This window comes from Babylonia areolata, chromosome 19 (genome assembly GCF_041734735.1).
Source record: "Babylonia areolata isolate BAREFJ2019XMU chromosome 19, ASM4173473v1, whole genome shotgun sequence".
Taxonomy (NCBI): Eukaryota; Metazoa; Mollusca; class Gastropoda; order Neogastropoda; family Buccinidae; genus Babylonia; species Babylonia areolata.
Genome location: NC_134894.1, coordinates 5,069,363 through 5,077,353, shown reverse-complemented (window position 1 = coordinate 5,077,353; position 7,991 = coordinate 5,069,363). Strand labels below are relative to the sequence as shown.

General features: G+C 45.4%; 1 protein-coding gene across 4 annotated transcripts in view; it reads right to left on the bottom strand.

Annotated features, from left to right (window-relative positions):
* Positions 1-6,625: 6,625 nt before the first annotated feature.
* LOC143293405 (glycoprotein-N-acetylgalactosamine 3-beta-galactosyltransferase 1-like) overlaps positions 6,626-7,991 on the bottom strand; it is a 34,407-nt gene continuing 33,041 nt past the window's right edge. For all 4 annotated transcript variants that reach the window (XM_076604242.1, XM_076604244.1, XM_076604245.1 and 1 more), the window contains one exon: positions 6,626-7,991. This exon is cut by the window's right edge and continues 1,249 nt beyond it. The gene's annotated coding sequence lies outside the window, so the exon portion shown is untranslated.

The following is a 7,991-nucleotide window of genomic DNA, read 5'->3' as shown; positions in this document are numbered from 1 at the left end:
CGTCAGTGAAAGGCTGTCACCTCACTGTGATAAGATTGAGCTTTCAGGTCAGGTTGTCAGTCTCCACTCTGTGTTTTTAACTCTTTCCTCACGGTGCTGCACTGTTTTTGATCTGGCGACATCAAGTTACATCACTGATAAGGACACACACACAAGAAGTAGCGACTGCATTTCAAACTCGTACCACGCTGATGTCTTTTCACCACGGTTCAGCGGCGAAGGTGTTAATGGAAACAGCTTGGAGATGAATGTCAACAAGAATATCAATCTGTCCATGCTTTCTTCTTTTTCTTTTTCTTCTTCTTTTTTCCCCCTTCTTTCTTGGTTTTTTATTTTTATATTTTTACGTGTTTTTTTCTGTTTATTTCCACCCATTTTCTTCTTTACTCATTTACTCACCCTTCTTTCTTTGTGTCAGATGTTCGATCTGTCTGTCTGTCTGTATTTCCTTCTGTCTGTCTGACTGTTCTTTATTTAAGGGATTGACAAAAGAAAGGGGTGTCCAAGGCTTGCTCATGCACCCAAAAGAAAACCACGAATAAACAAATAGAAATAAGAGTGAGAGGTACACGATAACGATCACAAATACAGGCAATCAGATGTCAGGTGTGTGGCCAGACGACAGCTGTTTGAAAGGGTTTCGTTCATCGGAAGTAGCCGTTCATCGGAATACCCTCCACCATCCACCCCCGATCCCAAAAACCACCCTCCCCATTCCTCAGAATTAGTGTACACCTCGCGCCCAAATCCTCCCCTGAACGTCGACACGAAAAGCTGACGTGGACAGAATTAGGGTACACCTCGCGCCCAAATCCTCCCCTGAACGTCGACACGAAAAGCTGACGTGGACAGAATTAGTGTACACCTCGCGCCCAAATCCTCCCCTGAATGTCAACACGAAAAGCTGACGTGGACAGAATTAGGGTACACCTCGCGCCCAAATCATCCCCTGAACGTCGACACGAAAAGCTGACGTGGACAAAATTAGGGTACACCTCCCACCCAAATCATCCCTTGAACGTCGACACGAAAAGCTGACGTGGACAGAATTAGTGTACACCTCGCGCCCAAATCCTCCCCTGAACGTCAACACGAAAAGCTGACGTGGACAGAATTAGGGTACACCTCGCGCCCAAATCCTCCCCTGAACGTCGACACGAAAAGCTGACGTGGACAGAATTAGGGTACACCTCCCACCCAAATCATCCCTTGAACGTCGACACGAAAAGCTGACGTGGACAGAATTAGTGTACACCTCGCACCCAAATCCTCCCCTGAACGTCAACACGAAAAGCTGACGTGGACAGAATTAGGGTACACCTCGCGCCCAAATCCTCCCTTGAACGTCGACACGAAAAGCTGACGTGGACAGAATTAGGGTACACCTCGCGCCCAAATCCTCATCTGAACGTCGACACGAAAAGCTGACGTGGACAGAATTAGGGTACACCTCGCGCCCAAATCCTCATCTGAACGTCGACACGAAAAGCTGACGTGGACAGAATTAGTGTACACCTCGCGTCCAAATCCTTCGCTGAACGTTGACACGAAAAGCTGACATGGACAGAATTAGGGTACACCTAGCTCCCAAATCCTCATCTGAACGTCGACACGAAAAGCTGACGTGGACAGAATTAGTGTACACCTTGCGCCCAAATCCTCCCCTGAACGTCAACACGAAAAGCTGACGTGGACAGAATTAGGGTACACCTCGCGCCCAAATCCTCCCCTGAACGTCGACACGAAAAGCTGACGTGGACAGAATTAGGGTACACCTCGCGCCCAAATCCTCCCCTGAACGTTGACACAAAAAGTTGACGTAGACAGAATTAGGGTACACCTCCCGCCCAAATCCTCCCTTGAACGTTGACACGAAAAGCTGACGTGGACAGAATTAGGGTACACCTCCCGCCCAAATCCTCCCTTGAACGTTGACACGAAAAGCTGACGTGGACAGAATTAGTGTACACCTCGCGCCCAAATCCTTCGCTGAACGTTGACACGAAAAGCTGACGTGGACAGAATTAGGGTACACCTAGCGCCCAAATCCTCATCTGAACGTCGACACGAAAAGCTGACGTGGACAGAATTAGTGTACACCTCGCACCCAAATCCTCCCCTGAACGTCAACACGAAAAGCTGACGTGGACAGAATTAGGGTACACCTCGCGCCCAAATCCTTCGCTGAACGTCGACACGAAAAGCTGACGTGGACAGAATTAGGGTACACCTCGCGCCCAAATCCTCCCCTGAACGTCGACACGAAAAGCTGACGTGGACAGAATTAGGGTACACCTCGCGCCCAAATCCTCCCCTGAACGTTGACACGAAAAGCTGACGTGGACAGAATTAGGGTACACCTCCCGCCCAAATCCTCCCCTGAACGTTGACACGAAAAGCTGACGTGGACAGAATTAGTGTACACCTCGCGCCCAAATCATCCCTTGAACGTCGACACGAAAAGCTGACGTGGACAGAATTAGGGTACACCTCGCGCCCAAATCCTCCCCTGAACGTTGACACGAAAAGCTGACGTGGACAGAATTAGGGTACACCTCCCGCCCAAATCCTCCCTTGAACGTTGACACGAAAAGCTGACGTGGACAGAATTAGTGTACACCTCGCGCCCAAATCCTTCGCTGAACGTTGACACGAAAAGCTGACGTAGACAGAATTAGGGTACACCTCGCGCCCAAATCCTCCCCTGAACGTTGACACAAAAAGTTGACGTAGACAGAATTAGGGTACACCTCCCGCCCAAATCCTCATCTGAACGTCGACACGAAAAGCTGACGTGGACAGAATTAGTGTACACCTTGCGCCCAAATCCTCCCCTGAACGTCAACACGAAAAGCTGACGTGGACAGAATTAGGGTACACCTCGCGCCCAAATCCTCCCCTGAACGTCGACACGAAAAGCTGACGTGGACAGAATTAGGGTACACCTCGCGCCCAAATCCTCCCCTGAACGTTGACACAAAAAGTTGACGTAGACAGAATTAGGGTACACCTCCCGCCCAAATCCTCCCTTGAACGTCGACACGAAAAGCTGACGTGGACAGAATTAGGGTACACCTCGCGCCCAAATCCTCATCTGAACGTCGACACGAAAAGCTGACGTGGACAGAATTAGTGTACACCTCGCACCCAAATCCTCCCCTGAACGTCGACACGAAAAGCTGACGTAGACAGAATTAGTGTACACCTTGCGCCCAAATCCTCCCCTGAACGTCGACACGAAAAGCTGACGTAGACAGAATTAGGGTACACCTCGCGCCCAAATCCTCCCCTGAACGTTGACACGAAAAGCTGACGTGGACACATTAGAATGATGGTCGGTTGGTTCCTCTATTTGTCTATTTCCATCCACAGCCAATTAACTCGTTGTTTAAGGGCAGTAAAACGGCTTCATACTCTTACAAAAAAAAAAAAAAAAAAAAAAAAATCACCCTGGCAAATGGATAAAAAATTACAAAATATTATGCCTTTCATTGAACATATCTGCACATTAAACCAGTTATATTGATTTAGACTATCAGACTGCCTGGCGCAACATAGGACGCTGACATATTCGGCTTGGCTCTCTAGAAAGGAAACAGAAAGAGGTCATTTGTGACGTCCATGATTGCTCGGTTTCGAACAGCTGCAAGAAAGAACAGAGTATAATGTGCTGTGCCGTGCAGTACGGTGCAGCCTATGTTCAACACAGTATAGAATACAGAATATGCACAGTGCAGTACAGTACAGCAGAACACAGTATACGTGCAGAACAGTAAAATTTATGTGGAGTAATGGCCTAGAGGTAACGCGTCCGCGTAGGAAGCGAGAGAATCTGAGCGCGCTGGTTCGAATCACGGCTCAGCCGCCGGTATTTTCTCCCCCTCCACTAGACCTTGAGTGGTGGTCTGGACGCTAGTCATTCGGATGAGACGATAAACCGAGGTCCCGTGTGCAGCATGCACTTAGCGCACGTAAAAGAACCCACGGCAACAAAAGGGTTGTTCCTGGCAAAATTCTGTAGAAAAATCCACTTCGATAGGAAAAACAAATAAAACTGCACGCAGGAAAAAATACAAAAAAAAATGGGTGGCGCTGTAGTCTAGCGAAGCGGTCTGGGGAGAGCAGCCCGAATTTCACACAGAGAAATATGTTGTGATAAAAAAGAAATACAAATACAAAATTTAGTGTGTTCAGCGCAGTGCGGTCCAATGCGATGCAAAATATATCTTTTTTTTAAAAATGCCATCTTGTGAATTTAGCAACTGATCCTTTTCCGTTAGAAACCGTTGTGGTGGTGGTGACAGTTCTAAACTTTAATGAGGGCTTTGGATTTTCATTTGATGGTCCGTAACAGTTTGGGATATCGTGAAGAAGAAAGAGGTGTTTGCGAGAGAGAGAGAGAGAGAGAGAGAGAGAGAGAGAGAGAGAGAGAGAGAGAAAACAGAACACACACGCGCATGCCTTTTTCGTACACACACGCACGCACGCACACACACACACACACACACACACACACACACACAGAGGCAGGCACACACACACATACATACACAAACATACACACACACCTGCACCTTAACACCCAAATCGTCAAAGCTTTATTCACATACACACACACACACACATACACAAACATATCCACGCGCTCGTACGTCCGTGCATCAACATCATAAACAACATCATTATCACCATGTACATTCTTGTTCTTCGTCTTTCACAGAAAAAAAAATGATGGCAACAATACTTCTACTATGACTAATGATAATGATGATGATACTAATAGTAATGATAATAATGATAACAATAATAATAATATTTCAGGTCTCCTTGATCGCGGGCTCGCTGTGCTTTTCAGTAAAATGTAATTGAAGTAATGAAAACAACAACAAACAGTCAAAAAGAGGTAAAGTAGTACATACCACAGTTTCAGTTTCAAATTAAGTAAATCGGTTCATCAACCTACGCATCAAAACAGACCATGAAAAAGCCGGAAACAACACACACACACACACACACACACACACACACACACAGACCAGGCACAAACTAGCACCAGGTATAATCTGTCATTCCCTGTTCTCATGCAAAAAGGGTCTTTCAGTCTTAAAAGCTATGGCAACCAAAGGTATTGAACAACGCCACCTCTTCCTGCTATATCAATCACTCGTTCTCAGTGTGATCGACTACGGACTTGGGCTAACAACACTGCAGCCTCCTAAAATTAGAAAGAGTGCAAAATGAAGCTATGAGGCTGATCCTTGGAACAACAAGACACGCCCACGGAAACCATGCGCTACCTGCTTGACCTTCCTTCAGTGCAGGCCAGAAACAAGTTAGAACAGGTTCAGAGCATTAGAAAACCCTCAAAACCCACTGCATGACGCAGTCAAAGAACCAAAAGGCCGCCGTGTAGGACGAGGAAGATCATGTACGGGGCAAGCAGAAGACACAATCCAGATAGCATGCCGACTACAACACCTGAAAGAAACAAAAGAATGGGAGGAAAACCCCGAAAACCTCAATCATTTATTCAACACAGCCATTTCACCCACTCTAGGAAGACATTGTCGGGAATGGCCAGAGGGCAAAACTGATGCAAAAGTTAATCTACTCATAGAAGAAAACAGTAAAGAAGAGGACATCATCATATACACAGATGGCTCAGTCACCAAAGGTCATTCCGGCTGGAGATTCACTGCGAAACAAAATGGAAAAACAATTAGGGAAGAGAATGCTGCCTACAAAGTCACAACCTCCAGCCTAACGATGGAAGCTGAAGCTGTGACACATGCCCTCCAGTGGCTATCATCTATCCATATGCCCGGAAACCAGCATGCCATGATTCTAACGGACTCAATGAACCTCATACAGAAAACTGAAAGCAGAATGGGAAGCCCAGAGTGGCATGAGGAAATGCGCAACTTTCAGATTAAAAAAAAAACTTACATGGTTCTTACTGCCCGGGACATGCAGGTTTTAAGGGAAACGAGCAAGCTGACAGACTTGCTGATAACGCAACAACAACGAGCGGCCCACATCTAGGAAAATTGGAAATCCTCAGAAAAGTCAAAGAATACCAAAAAGAACAGGTACAAGGCCATCACACCATCGATCGCCTCAAAGAATTAAAGACAGAGAGAGGGAGCGGCCGTAAGTCTAGTATGAAATGTAGAGCACGATGCTTTGCATATCAAACGAATATCGGCATCATTTCCAAACCAACATTGCGCAAATTACTTCAAAACGGAACAGAGTCTCTGTGGGTTTTTCCAAATACAATAGACCGAGCAACACCCAGACGCCACGTTCTTGGTATCAGAGATCTTTTCCCACCCTTCTTGCGGCCAACCAGTGGCAGCCTATGTGCGTGTGTGTATGTGTGTGTTTGTGTGCGTGTGTGCGTGCGCAAGGGTGTGAGTGTAAATATGTGTCAGGAGAGCTGCGTGCACGGGGAGGGGGGAGGGGGGGGGGGTGCCGTGGAAGCTGCGATATGTAACTTAGAAATGAGTGTGTGGAGGAGGGGGTGGGTGGGTGCAGGGTAATGTGTGTGTGCGTGCGTGTATGTGTTGGTGCTCATGTACGTTTATGTGTATTTGATTGTGCTTTCATATCTGTTATGCATGTGTGTGTGTGTGTGTGTGTGTGTGTGTGTGTGTGTGTGTGTGTGTGTGTGTGTGTGTATGAACGCGTGTCTGCATGTTTTACATTTATTTGCTTATTTATCATCATTGGTTTTTGTGGGGTTTTTTGTTGTTTTTTTTTTTTTTTTTTTTTTTTTTTGCGTGTGTGCGCTTAAGAGTTGGCTTCATCAAGATTTTGCACCTTATAAAATTATTATTAGTAGTAGTATTTTTATGTATCTATTATTTTTATTTTTTTTATTTTTTTATTATTTTTTCTTTTTTTTAAAGTTTTGTTATTTTTTAATTAAAATTTTTTTTTTTTTTAAGTTTTCTTATTTTATGTTTTTTTTAATCAAGGCCTGACTAAGCGCGTTGGGTTACGCTGCTGGTCAGGCATCTGCTTGGCAGATGTGGTGTAGCGTTTATGGATTTGACCGAACGCAGTGACGCCTCCTTGAGCTACTGGAACTGTCACTCCCACTCCCATCCACACCCGTCCACACACCACACCCACACCCAAACGACGTCCAAACTCGAATACCTTTCAACATGTACACACACAAATTAATCAGTTCACAAGATAAAATTGATAACCACTAGTCTAATGAAACCCATGCATACGCGCCAGCGATTGATTGAGAGGGGAAGAAAAGCTGAGCGAAGCGGAAGACAAATGAAAGAGAATCGATAGATAGAGATAGACAGGTAGATAGATAGATAGACTTCTTGCGGAGGAGTGAGTACGCATGATTGTGTGTTCGATTAGTTGAGAGGATCATGGATGGTGCTGAAGCTAGGTATTTGGAGCATCGGGAATGGAGAATTTAAAAAAGAGTAACCTTTTTCGCTTTTTGTTAGTCGTTTTTTTCTTTTTTGTTGTTTTTTGTTAAATGTATACGTGTAATTAAAGCAAGTTCGATATTCACTGTCTTCAATATTTCTGATGCTCGTAGTTCGGATGTTGTTTCTTAACTGATTGATTGCCCCACGAGAGAGATAACACGAAATAATATTGATGAAAGTAATTGAATCGAATCGACTGTTTCCCAGGTTTGTGACTTGATCACTGGGACCACCCGCACGAGCAGGCTTTGCCAAACCTGTGAGATGCCAATGAGTGGAGTGTCTGTTGAGAGCTAAGCATTTTTTCCTTCTTCCGTTTTTATTTTATTTTATTTTATTTTATTTTATTAACGATCAATGGGGCTGGGATGGAGGCGAATGGGTCGTGACACCGCCCATAACGTTAGAAGCTCCTCTCATTTTCCATCGTTATGTCCCTCTCTGTATTACTACACGCTCGCACTCTTGTCTCACACACACACCGACACAAACATTCTCGCACGCGAGCGCGCCCTTCATTTAATC